This window comes from Bombus impatiens, unplaced genomic scaffold (assembly GCF_000188095.3).
Source record: "Bombus impatiens unplaced genomic scaffold, BIMP_2.2 scf_0151, whole genome shotgun sequence".
Classification (NCBI taxonomy): Eukaryota; Metazoa; Arthropoda; class Insecta; order Hymenoptera; family Apidae; genus Bombus; species Bombus impatiens.
This window is the reverse complement of record NT_176570.1, coordinates 1,631,509-1,644,307: the sequence shown is the minus strand read 5'-3', so window position 1 is coordinate 1,644,307 and position 12,799 is coordinate 1,631,509. Positions and strand designations below refer to the sequence as shown.

The window sequence follows — 12,799 nt, the reverse complement described above, 5'->3', positions numbered from 1 at the left end:
AGCTGTTCGGTGGCGCCTTAGGGCGCCTTTTCACGCGCTCACGCACGCGCAACATGAGAGAAGGCAGCGAGGCACGCGTGCAACACGAGCAACGAGATAATGGGGCGTAACCGAAGCGGCATTGCCTCGCGGTGAAAGTTAGCGCCGTGACGTTAATTGAGGAGCGCCTTAGCGTTCTGAAATTAGGAGTCGAGGGCCTGGTTACGACGCTCATCCTTCCTTTTAGTTTATCGACGAAAAACCGGCTATAAAAAGAGTCCTTTCTATCGATATCCAGCTCAATTAGGGATAACCTGCAACAATTATTTTCTGATACCGTTTGGATAACGTAAACCCCTTGTGTTTTCCACGTGTTTTCAGTCTCATGGCATAATCTTTAGCATTTCAAGAGGATATCGACGATGATTAACAAAATGATAAATCATATTAAAAATCTAGTGGTTGTTGTTCGTAAAAGAAGCAGAAAAACGAAACGATTGAAATAAAGAACCTCTTTCATTGAATCAATAAAAATTAACCATGAAAGCAGCGTGCACAAGATGACGAATCAACAGTCTCTTCAATGGCTTAAGCGTTTCTTTCCTTTTTGTGAAAGTACTAGAAATATCAAGTTATACAGACGCTAGAAGAATATCTGAGTAACAAGAATGAATTCAACAATGGCAGAATAAACTCATTATCAGATAGCTAGAGTAGGATAAAACAAGCAATAATGAATATTATGTTAAAGATTAGTTAATGGCGACGTCGTTTAAAACAATTAATCTCTTTATCTTCGAAGGAACAAAGACGGCAAAACTCGCCGCCGATCTAGCAGATAAAATCAAAGATTCAACGAATTAAAAACTCAATTAAGAACGATGAATACATAATTTAAAGACGGGTAGAAGCAAAAGGTAAAACGTTTCACGATCTTCGGTCGATCGAACAGCCGCTTAAAAAGTATCGAGCAGTGGCACTAATAAAATCGCAACAAAACTAGCCGAACTTCCGATAGATAAGACGCATAAATCAAGAGAGTAGCGGCAAAAAGGACGATGCGTCCCATTATATCGCGACGAGCATGCATCTTAATCCATTAGCTCCTATCATCCTGCCATTCGAGAGTAAAAAAGATACGAGAAACGGAACAAGCATGAACAAGATAAAAAAAAGATACAAAACAACAAGCAACGACATCCTCCTCGAGAAAGCTTATCTCCTAACACTGTGCCGAAATTCTGCGATTCCCTGTACCTTGGGACAGGCGAACCGACAGCCTCTGAATATATTAATTTCGAGAGCGTCCGTCAGCTTGTTCGGTGTTCAGCCTGCGAGAAAAAGGTCAGACGAAGCGTGTCGCGTCGCAGACCAGGCGGATTCATTAATAATTGCTTCGCTCACGCTCGCGCCACGAACAGGTACACCGAGCTTGAAACACTCTTGTAGTTGAGGAAAGTGGAGTGAGATGAATTTAATTGCCCTTGTGTCATACAAATTTTTTCAATACAATGTGAAAAGATGGAATATTTATTGATGTATTTAAACGACTCTCGGGGTGCAGTAGAGCTTCATTTGTTATTTGAACTTGTCAGTAGTTGAAATTTTGTTCACACAAAATGGAAAAATGATATTTTTCGTTGTAAGCTGATCTAAATTGAACTGTATCTAAAGCTACTTGTTAAACTGATCTGTCGTGTTGATCGCCGCAATTCTAGATTTGCAACTTCCAACATTTACTTGCCGCAAACTCATAACTGTCATAACTGAGAAAGCTTACCGATACTGATAGCTTGCAGTTCGTGATTTGCAAAATTCCTTTAATGATACTATTTCATTTTGCGTCGTTGCGATATTTATATCGTACAACGTTGCTATCAAACAAAACAGTCGTATTTCCTCAGAATCCTCTAGCGCGTCACGAACAAAGAGATACCATCCCCTCGTAGCAACTTCCCTTAACGCAATACGACTTATCCGCGCGATGTACGTACGTCCGCTCTGGCGCACCCTTGTCTCTACAGACTTTCACATTCTAACTTGCTCGTGCACGAGGCCCATAAATTCTTATTAGCGATTAGCCCATCCGAAATGTAATAACGCCGTGCCACTGGATGTATCATTAGTCGATGATAGACGACGCGTTGCGCAATTAACAATTACCTGGCGAGTTGTGTTGCAGCCGTGAAACGAGATTCGCCGCGTTCGGTAATGTAAATTAACGGATTACGGCTCCGTGATCCTAAGGAAAAGTGAATCCAGTGATTGAAAGCGTTACTCAACGAGCGACCAATGAAAGTCTCTGGATGGTGAAGGGTTCGTTCATTGAATTTCGTTAGCGCACCTCGTTGGAATGTATTTTGTAGTCGAAACAGATTTAAGATTTACGATATGGTGTTATGATATGGATATCCATCATGTCCTGCAGTTGTCCTGTTAAGTTAATACGTGTTCTTAATATACGGGTAATTGAGCGTTTCGGTATCCTCGTGCATGGATATTAGGGTCTCCGATTCACGTGTACTCGGTTACAGGCACGTGTCTATTAACATATTCATATATTTTAATTCCTGTACATTTTAATATAGAGATAATTGACTACGTAAGGACATTTACTCGTATAATATGGTAAATACGATGTGACAAAACTATCATAAATTTACAAGTAATAACTCAGGATTGAGGGATTTTAATAGGATTTTAACGATTTTAATAGCGATTAGGCAGCCAAGTGCACGCGCATCTACTAAAAATTGTACATATCAAGCTACGAATTATATACCGCAGACATGTATTTCATCCTGCTACGTTCTCCCAAGTATTTTCCATTCAATCGTGCTTTCATCGTTAGAAAAACTTTTTAGTTTGGAGAAAGTATAGAAGAATCGTTTGGGCGTGGGATTTTCTTTAAAACATTTAAAGTGATTTCGTTGGGATTTTTGTAAAATGTCGAAAGCATTTCTTCGTGGTAAAATAAGAACGAGATTGGAATAAAAATTCGAAATCCGTAACAGGATTAGATACACATACGAGATAGAGACCTCTAATTTATACGATATTTTCGTTTTATCTCGCTCGTAGAATATATCGTGAAGTTTATAGAAAAACCTATGGAACACCCTGTACATTCTAGTATACTTTCTAAAGCATTCGTATCTTAATAATTAGCAGAAATCAAACACGCTTGGCTACAACATTTATCATTCGCAATTAGCCTGTAACTCGACTAACTTAGTCTTGACATTTACTTAAAGCGAGGCTGGTATGAAATCACGGCATAAATCTCAAAATAAACGGGTATCGCGAGATGTGCAAGAAAATATAAAACAAACGTAAAGACTCGATCTCGGCGCTGTTATTAAATTAGATGCCATTAAGCGAATAATAATTACACGTAGCGACGAGTCGAACGTCTCACTTAAGTCGCCGCGAGTTTCAAACCGCGAGTTTTGAGCCGCGATCCTTCTTCTCCTCGTGCGTATAGTGTTTCGAAAGCTTCGATATCTCCCGAGGACGCAGGGGAAGAGAGAAGTAATTATAAGCGCAGCGTTGCATTAATGTGCGTCGTCAAAGGCGACCGCCTGTATAACAAATCCGTTCTTGCGCAATTGACGCCAGTCCGCCCACTTTTTCACGTCATTTTGCCGCCGTTCCACGCCACGCAAGTAGTCTAGATCAATATTCTACGCGACCATGAAATAGGACAGTTGAAAGTTATCCATGTTGTCGCTCTTTTTGCATGGCGTCGCTGTTTAGCAATAATGTTTGTGTTTTCTGGCTCTCCTTACGCAATAACTAATAACCTATCGATAGACCGCGGATTCTTATGCAAATTTTGTATGCGTATTTTTGAGAATATAGCTACGAAATATTATAGAAAGCGCTACGCTTTGCATATTTTTTTCAATAGCACGTGCATTCTACGCGCAAATACACGTTTCTACAAGGAAAAAAGAAGAGCGAAGAGATCGATTCACCAATCGCTGAACCAACGAATGTACGTCATTTTGAACGAATTATTAATTAATAATTTACGAGAACAACATCAATCAAAAGGAGTTTTTCCTTATTCCACACCTTACTTGCCAAAGCAAAGGAGAAAAATAAGAACGACCATCGAATATTCGTCTCGTCGATCCCTGATCAATTAAAAACTTTCACTGGCCGATTCGAAGGATCGTCTCACACAAGAGCGTCGTTTCCAAGAAGCCTCTCCCAATGAGAGTCCCGAGAGAAATTGCATGCTCCTGTTACGTCGTCGTCGCACCGAGATACTATAAGGTGCTCTTCCAACACGGCAAAAATACTACCTAAAGGAAACAGGAACATTGAGAAAAACCGTGGCAGGACGATATAATCGGTCGTTTCGGGGATCGTCTCTTCTTATGCAGCGATGCGTTAACACGACATTTTGTATCGGGCACATTGAGATATTGAGAGGCAAGATTCGATCGCGTCTCCGGTTAGAAGGAATGGTTAATCAATCGGAAGTGATCGATGATGTCGAACGGGGGACGAGCAGCGTTTCGATTTGTGACGAGCAGGAAGGAAAGTTTTCGGACCCGATGCCGTACGAGCGTGCAACGATACGAAGGCGAAACGATTCCTTTCGTGCAGCGAACCGTTTAATTCGTTTCGCGTTCGGTATGCGCGTGTGACGCTTGAGCGCGGGCGCGCCAAACGGATACGCGTGTCCGCGGTAATTACAGGTTACGGGTAATTGTTAATTAAAACGCTGGAGCCAGGGGCGACGATGGAGCCAAGGATCAGTGGCGGAGATCGCGAACGTTTGCAGGCCTTCTACTCGTTCGTGGCGCCAGACCGTGTTATGGGACACGATGTTGATGATTAGACTGCAGATTTTTATGCATCTATGTATGGGAAGCTTAAAAATGCAGAAATGCGCAGAACGCGTATACCGTGCGAAAATATATAAAATATCGAAAGGAGAATGTTCGTTAATCTTTCGTTTCGTAAATCTTTATTTAGGTTCTGTTCTTTGGTGTTTGAGAGTATGCTATCGTTGATAAGCATCCGGAGATTTTAGTAGATTTTTTGTAAAATAATAATTAATAATTTTAATACTTATATATTAAATATATATAGAATAATTTTATACTTGGATTTTAATGGATCAATGTGTTTTCCTCTTCTTCTTAAATATTTATCTATTTATTTATTTGATCATTTAAACAGAAAATAATAATAAACCTTTTGTATTTAATGTATTTAATGAATTTAATGTATATTATAATTAATATATATATATATATAGATACACACACACACACACACACACACATATATCGGTTAAAAATATGAAAATGAAAACAACTTAAAGTATACGTTCCAGCGAGTGTTTTCAAGAGACTAAGGTTTGCCCAAATAGATCTATCTTCTCGTGAAAGGAGTTTGTATGATTTAGCGCACGATTGAAACAATTAAAATAACCATAAGTCGTGCGGTGTTGATTAGAATAGAACAAATTATTATTTCTAACGCATCGTGAAGGAACATAAAGAGAGAACTGGCAAATATAAAACAGGGAATGATACTCTTGATTATCTTACTTAGGAATAAGACGTCAAACATTACTCTCCTTTTGCTCAGTGTCTGTAAATTTAAGTTATTGGGAATTTCATCATAATTAGGAGAGAATAGCGGCATAGATTGACCACCATGTCTGGCTGCTAGCCTAAAGAATTTATGCCGAACTTTCTTTATGTCATCTATGTGAGAAAAGCAATAGGGAAACCACATGAAATAGCCATATTCTAAAATTCATGTAAAATCAGTCCGATTAGTTGACAATACAAAGAGTCTTAGTATAGCAAAAGAAATGCTAGAACTCTGTATGAATATTCCACCAATGGTATCAAACTACCTGTTCTTCACGCAATTTCCACGAAAAGACAGGAGGACCAGAAAAATCAGAAATCTGGCAAGAACAAGAAACCGATTCATTTCTCGAATCTCACCTCGATTACGTCAAACCATGACTCTGATTTCGTTATACGGCTCGCATAAAAGTATCACCAGCTGCGAATTCACTTTCATCGTTTCATTTGTTTCCTTTCGTAGCTTCTCGACTCACCGGTGGGAGTCAACGAAAGACAAGCTTGGCGATTGTTCGATTACTAGAGAAAGTTGTCCGAATAAGAAAAAAAATGGGATTGGTTAAAAAACAAAACGAAGATAAAGGAAAATAAACGAGACAATTTAGCCGATCCTTTGTTCATGAAGCGCTCCTATGTTCGACTCCACGAACGATCTTGTTCGATTTCGGTTACGAATTCGTCAGCGTTGGTAATAAACGATTCCCATGGCCACCGGCTAGCCAAGAAAAGAAACCAATGTCGATTAATCGATCGATCGTTATAAGTGCCGCGTTTTCGTTAATTGCGTCCGTTTGTGCTTCTTGTAATTACTTTCACCGAAGGTTGAGAGAATTTTAATCAGAATTCTGCTTTAGAGTGGTTCGAGAACATATGACGCGTTCGATTTTTCTGCAGGGAAGAATCGTGTCGAGGATTAGCCGAGCAAAGCAATTAGGAAGTTGAACATGTGTCGTGGCCACCGGTTTAGGTAGCCAGCATTGGCAAAAGATATATTGAAGATGTTCTCATGGAGATGTTTTTGTGTTATTCGCTTGATTATTCGTTCGTTAAAGAGGAAGTCCGTATTCAGACCTTGTTAAGATGATTTATTGCTAGCGAAATTTGTAGTAATTAGACGCAGTGTTGTGTAACGCGAAGGTTTTTCCTCAAACCTGTACTCAGATTTGTCGTTTCTTAATTATCATGAATTTTTTCATTTATGCTAATAATAATTAGTTTTTTTATTCCGCGTCGAAATAAAAAACTGTAATTGACCGTAATTTCTCTCCCTCGAGAGAGTTTAACTTTATGCTTTTCGGTTTTTATCGAGTGCTGAAAACTTTGGGCAATTAAAACCTCTTGTATTGAAAACGAATTAAATCGAAACATTGATGTGTTTTTGTATTAAAAAATAATTAAAAGGCATTTTAATCTTGACTCATAGATTCAATGTATTAAGTGCGACGTAATTGAAAGATAGAAATAGAAAGTTGGTATAATTACGAACGACGACCTGAAAAATAATTGGAGGGAAGTTAGATGAATACTATGACTAAAAAAAAATATTGATCAATCACGGGTTTTTGCGACGAAGAGTTAATGAACGTAGCGAAGATAAACGAGATTTTCGTTGCTTTTTACACGATGCCCGCCAATTTCTTTCATCGACGACGTCTAATTTAATATGAAGTTAGAGCTTGAAACAGAAAGGGAATCAATAACGCTGTCAGCTTCGAGGTATTGAAAGCCTGATGACCATTATATTTTTGTACATTAGAGACGCGTAGGTAATTAAAAATTAAAAAGAGATTGAGGTTTTTATTAAGGAACTTCATTATTTCGATTAGTCCTGGCGCCTTCTTCTTAACAAATCAGAGTGTGATACTCTTATATATGAAACATTCTGTTCAAGATATTAGTATCTCTGTAAAAGGTGTTGGTTTCGTACTAAATTTAACTCGCTATCGGTTCATTGAAGATTTTGAGGGATTTTAAATCAAATTAATTTCATACAGTAACTTTCGCATACTTTTTATCACTTACTCTGTGTGTTATTTTAACAATACATACATGTCGATACATTTATATGCACCTTTCTATCCCAAACAAATGATCCCAAATGTTACGTATCTAACTATCGAATATAAAATAATTCTTGACGCAGACAATTAGCCATAAGAATATTTTTGCATTATTTATCGCCACGAAACTTTAAATAGAATTTAATGCATAATTCAAAAGAGAAATTTTCAATACGAAACAATAACAAAATTAACATGCCATTCCATTTGAGAGGATGACGAGTAGACTCTGCTTAAATGTTCCTCGAAAATATATCGCACCGACTGGACTGACTAACTTTATAAAATAATAATTAAAATCTGTTTGAAATGTCAGCAGAAAGATATTCGTCTGTGCGCGACATAGAGTGGAAAATTCCAGGAATTACTGAAATTCCGTAGTTTCCCAGAGGCGAAAAGAAACGTGGGTGAAACGAGGGGGCGACGCAGATGACGTTTCCTCGACGCGCTCGAGAGAGAAAGGAAAGAAGAAAAACGGAGGCTAAGAAAGATAGATAGTCGGGCGAATAGGTGGAAAGAGAGAGGCGAGATAACTGGCGCCAGCGCTAATAATTTCATAGTAGGTAGCCGTTGCGAAGGCATGCGCACGGCCTCCTAATCGCTGCTATCGTTTAATCGCTCGAACGTATACGATCGACAGCCACGAGTATACCGCACCAGGAAACGTAGCGCAAAAACCGGCGCCAACAACGATCTATCTTCGAGATCGGTTTCGCGCGAAAAGTCGCGCGCCGTGCGTGACGCTCGTGCATTTCAAAACAATTTTCCGTATTAATATTTAATATCCACTCACACCTTCGACCTTGCGATTCAATTAAGATTTAAATTATAGGATTGACATTCTGAGTTTTCTAATTTCATTTAGAAACTTATTTCATGGAATCATGATTAGAAACGTGCATTAATGTGATATTCGTGATGTCATAATTATGTTATTAATGTATATTACGCATATACGCAGTATATTATGAAGTTATAGCGATCAATTATAGTGGTAACGGTAATAATTTATTGTCATTAGATTCTTTTAAACGAGTTTCACCTTCGATCTCGTTCATTTCAAATTAACTGCAAGATTCTCAACTTATCTGTTTCATTAATTTATTACCTTTTGGAAAATACAAATGTTTTACAATGAATAGCGAAATTCTATTTTTCGATCTCTAAATTGTTATACAAAGCTCTCAGCTTATTTATCAATTTTCCTATCTACTGAAAAAATCAAAGTTTCTGTAAGTTTTCACGGCATTAATCTATATGGAGTATATACGATAGTCTTTTAATTCAACGAATCTTTCCAATTCACATTCATCTTTACGTATATTTTCTTTCATAACAACGTTTTAGGCATTGTACTAAATTCAACCATTTTATTACGAGACTCGCGTAAATGTTTACGGGAAGTACACAGGCTGCATTTTTGTTTAGCGAGGTCAGTCATAAAATGAAGTTTAGACAGACCCTCTGACCACTGTGGTTGAATGAAAACTGCGTATCATCGTTCAAAAATAAAATCCAAGTCGCGAAATAACGTAGAACAGGCGTCGAATGCGTCAATTACGAGGATTTTCAAACTCTTACCGCATTAAACTTCGTAAATTAAATTTATGTTACTGCGTTAAACTATATAATCTACGTTGATACACTGAATGTGCTTTTATTTTCAATCGATATTAACGTTAAACTTTTTTCCATGAGATAAAAGTAATACTATTACTTTCTCATGAAAACAGCATTTTTTTTTTTATATTGTATAAAATAATTCTCGTGTTAATAACAAGTTTATTAAACAAACTGTAATCTCTGAATGTCATTACGACGTTAACCTGCAATAATAAATTACATAAATATGTACTCTAATTTTACGACTTACGTTCGATACAAAGTAGAAACCGGACAAATTTATGAAGCAACTTAATCTAGATCCAAACTACAATCAATTTATATCTCCCTAATAAACATCCGAGCTAATCAATCAAGCAAACCAAACTCCATAAAATACCACGAACAACGAAACAGGACGAGGCGTGAATCGTAAACGCGCGTGTTTGCAGATTCTCGTGCCTTCTCTCGAGTCCTCTCGCGTTTTCTAGCGATCGCGATTCGTCCCCGCAAGCAATCGTCAACTATAATTAACATACTTTTTTGCATGCTGCCCACGGGAGCCGGTTTGCCGTGAAAAAAATCACGGTAATTAAATTACCGAATAAAACATCCGCATCTTCTCTCCTCCTCGCGAAAAAAGAGCGCAAATCGAGCGCACCAAGTCAGGCTGCAAGACGTGTCACGCGAACAGCGGAGAGGGGCCAATAAAATCACACGTCGATTCCTCCTGCTCCACATAACGAAAACCCTCGTTTTGCTCGTTTGTTCGTATGATAGCAACGGACGTTTCTGAAAAGACGAAAAAAAAAAGAAAATAAAAAAGAAAGGAAAAAAAATCGATCATTCGCTTTACACGCCGCCGTACGATTCCCGTGAAACTAGGATGACGACGAAGCGGAATCGTGATCGCCTGTAATTGGAATGCCATCCGGGCGGCGGCGGTCGATTGATGAACGACGAACGGACCGGCTGTGGATAGTTATCGTGCATCTTCCTCGCGAGCGTAGACGCGAACTTGCACGCAGGAACGCGTGTACGAACCGAGTGCAGAACCGGGCGAACGTTGTTCAGGCTACAGGATCGTTCAATAACGGTGTTTGTACCGTGCAACGGTGGAAAAAAGTCACCCGTATAGATGAAATATTTAGCGATCGATTTAAATTTCTTTCTCTGTATAATTTTCGTGATTTTACTTTAGTGATTTACGAAACACGTTTCTATGTGTGAGGCGGAGCCATATTAGATAGTGGATGACACGATCAGTCCAATTAGGTTCACGAAGATCCATGATCTACACGCACGCGTGATAATTAGATACTATTAAGTCGATTAGAAAGTGAATATGTACTTTTGCGACTGCGATGCGGTACAAAAGCAATGCCATTTGTACTTTTGCAGCAACGTTGACAATTTTCTAAGTGTTCTGCAGATATAGTAGAAAAGAATTTCGTTGAGAATTGTTCTTGTTCAAAATTGTCGATAAAATAGCGTACCAATGGGAGAGGAAGGAAGTAATTTTTTTGCAAATAAAGCTGATTAAAAAGTAACGTGTTTCAATTCAATGGGATTGATTCAGTTTGTTACGAACTTTCAAACGAAAAAGTGTACTGTGCAGAAATAGCGATGCTGGATATTTTTGTTAATTCTACCAATCTTAAAGACAAAAGTTTCATGTAAAATCACATGGGAAAACATACGAAAGCAGGAACGAAACTATAGCATTATAGAAATATAGTGATCATTTGTTTCTTTTTTTTTAATTTCATTTTACACGATAATAAGAGACTTCTTAGGTTTTTATATCTTCTTAAATTTGTATGCTGCATAATCTACGAACGTAGTGTAACGAGTAACACATATACATATCAGTAAATGTACAGTGACGCGCAAGGAGAGTGTGTTACAACGTTGTCATTACTATGTTACAGCTTCTTCCGCTATTAAAAGGAAAGTTTTATGCGTGATCCTGCGTAAGTTCACAGACAGGAAAGCGTATAAACGCGACAAGAACAGCGCCGAGCGTTTATACAGGAGAAACTACAGCGCCCTCCAAAACAAAGGTCTGAAATCTAAATTCTTCCACTTTCTTGTAATTTCCCTCGTTATTAGTGGAAAATTTTCAGTGGATCTATCCAAATTTACGTGTAGCGAAACACTGATGCAGCTACCACACTACAGACTACAGATACTAAAACTACAGCAATTCAAACGCGCGAAAATAGAATGCACAAGAATAAGTGAGATTATGGGAAAAACCAAACGATCTCTTATCCTTACTTTGTTATGGCCCTTTCCGCTATTACGAGCAAGTTTTGCTTTGATTCTGCCTAAATCCGTCTGCAGAAAAGCATACAAACGTGACAAGAAGAACAACGTACGAACGAACGTTTACGGACCTATAGAGCCTTTCAAAAACAATATCTCCATGTGTAATAATGTATTTTCTTAAATCCGCGCGAACTTATACGCGAACTATATGATCACATATACAAATTACAGAGAATTAAATGCAAATTACCGAAACTAGAGGCAAGATACAAAGAAGGAACAAAAGTTAAGGCAAAAGGGAAAAAAGGAGGTTAGTTTTGGTGGGTAAAATAATATCTCCTGGCGTCCCAATTTCCTCAAACCTTCGCGAGCGTATTCGCAAGTCACACCGACGAGTATTATAGAGAACGAAATTAAGTTTAGCGCAACGGGGTTAAAATTCGTACAAAAGACAAGCGACGAAGCGAAAAGAAGGAAAGAAGGTTAGTTTGGGTGGCAGCGCGCGCAAGGCCGACCGCAAAGAACGGTGAGGGGAGGGAACGTTGGATGCACGCGCAAAATAAACGCGGTCTCGCGATCGTATAAATAAAAGCGTGGTGGCGCGCGTGCAGCGGAGATCTCTTGCTGGCGCGCGCGTACGCCCGGTGTGTCGCTTTGGAATCCAGTTTGCCGGCAGTTTTTGCAAAACTCCCGGCGGCGTGCACGTCCGGAGCACTGATTCCTGGACAACGTGACGCAATTATGCAACGTGCCACTCTTTGCCTCTCTTCTCTCCGTTCCTCCGTCACCGTTCGATACCATCGCTGACCTTGAGGCCCTCCGAACACCAGGCTGCTCTTCTAGGTGGCCTTGCCCGGTTCATGCGACCACTCGCCGCATCACGACGCGACCCTGGCCTCGGTCTTAGCCTCTAAGCGCCTGCTATATGGCTGGTTATTGAAATAAATCGGCATAACGCCTCGTTCCCGCCCCCTTTATTCCGATTTCGTCGTATAAAACGATCTTACCGTGCCTTCGAGTGAAACGACGCATCATTCTACCAGGGGATTAAAAGAACGAACGCAACCAGGGGATAAACGCAGCGTGGAATTCGGCATTTATCCGGTATTTACGCTTCGTACACCGATAACATACGTAACAGTTCGGTGTACGGATTTCTCGGACACGCTAACGGGCCAAACAAGCTAATTTAATCGATCGTCCAAACGCTCGAAGGGTTGTTAAGAACGAGACATTATTATCAACGCGAGACGCGTCGTGCAGGCTCCC

General features: G+C 39.3%; 1 long non-coding RNA gene across 4 annotated transcripts in view; it reads left to right on the top strand.

Annotated features, from left to right (window-relative positions):
* The window catches only part of LOC112212345, a 133,334-nt gene that overhangs the window by 115,556 nt on the left and 4,979 nt on the right, over positions 1-12,799 (top strand). For 2 of the 4 annotated variants that reach the window (XR_002946161.2, XR_002946159.2), the window contains exon 4: positions 11,191-11,322. The exons of the other annotated variants lie outside the window; for them this stretch is intronic. This is a non-coding gene — a long non-coding RNA (uncharacterized LOC112212345). The remainder of the gene's footprint in view (positions 1-11,190; positions 11,323-12,799) is intronic. 4 annotated transcript variants of the gene reach the window in all.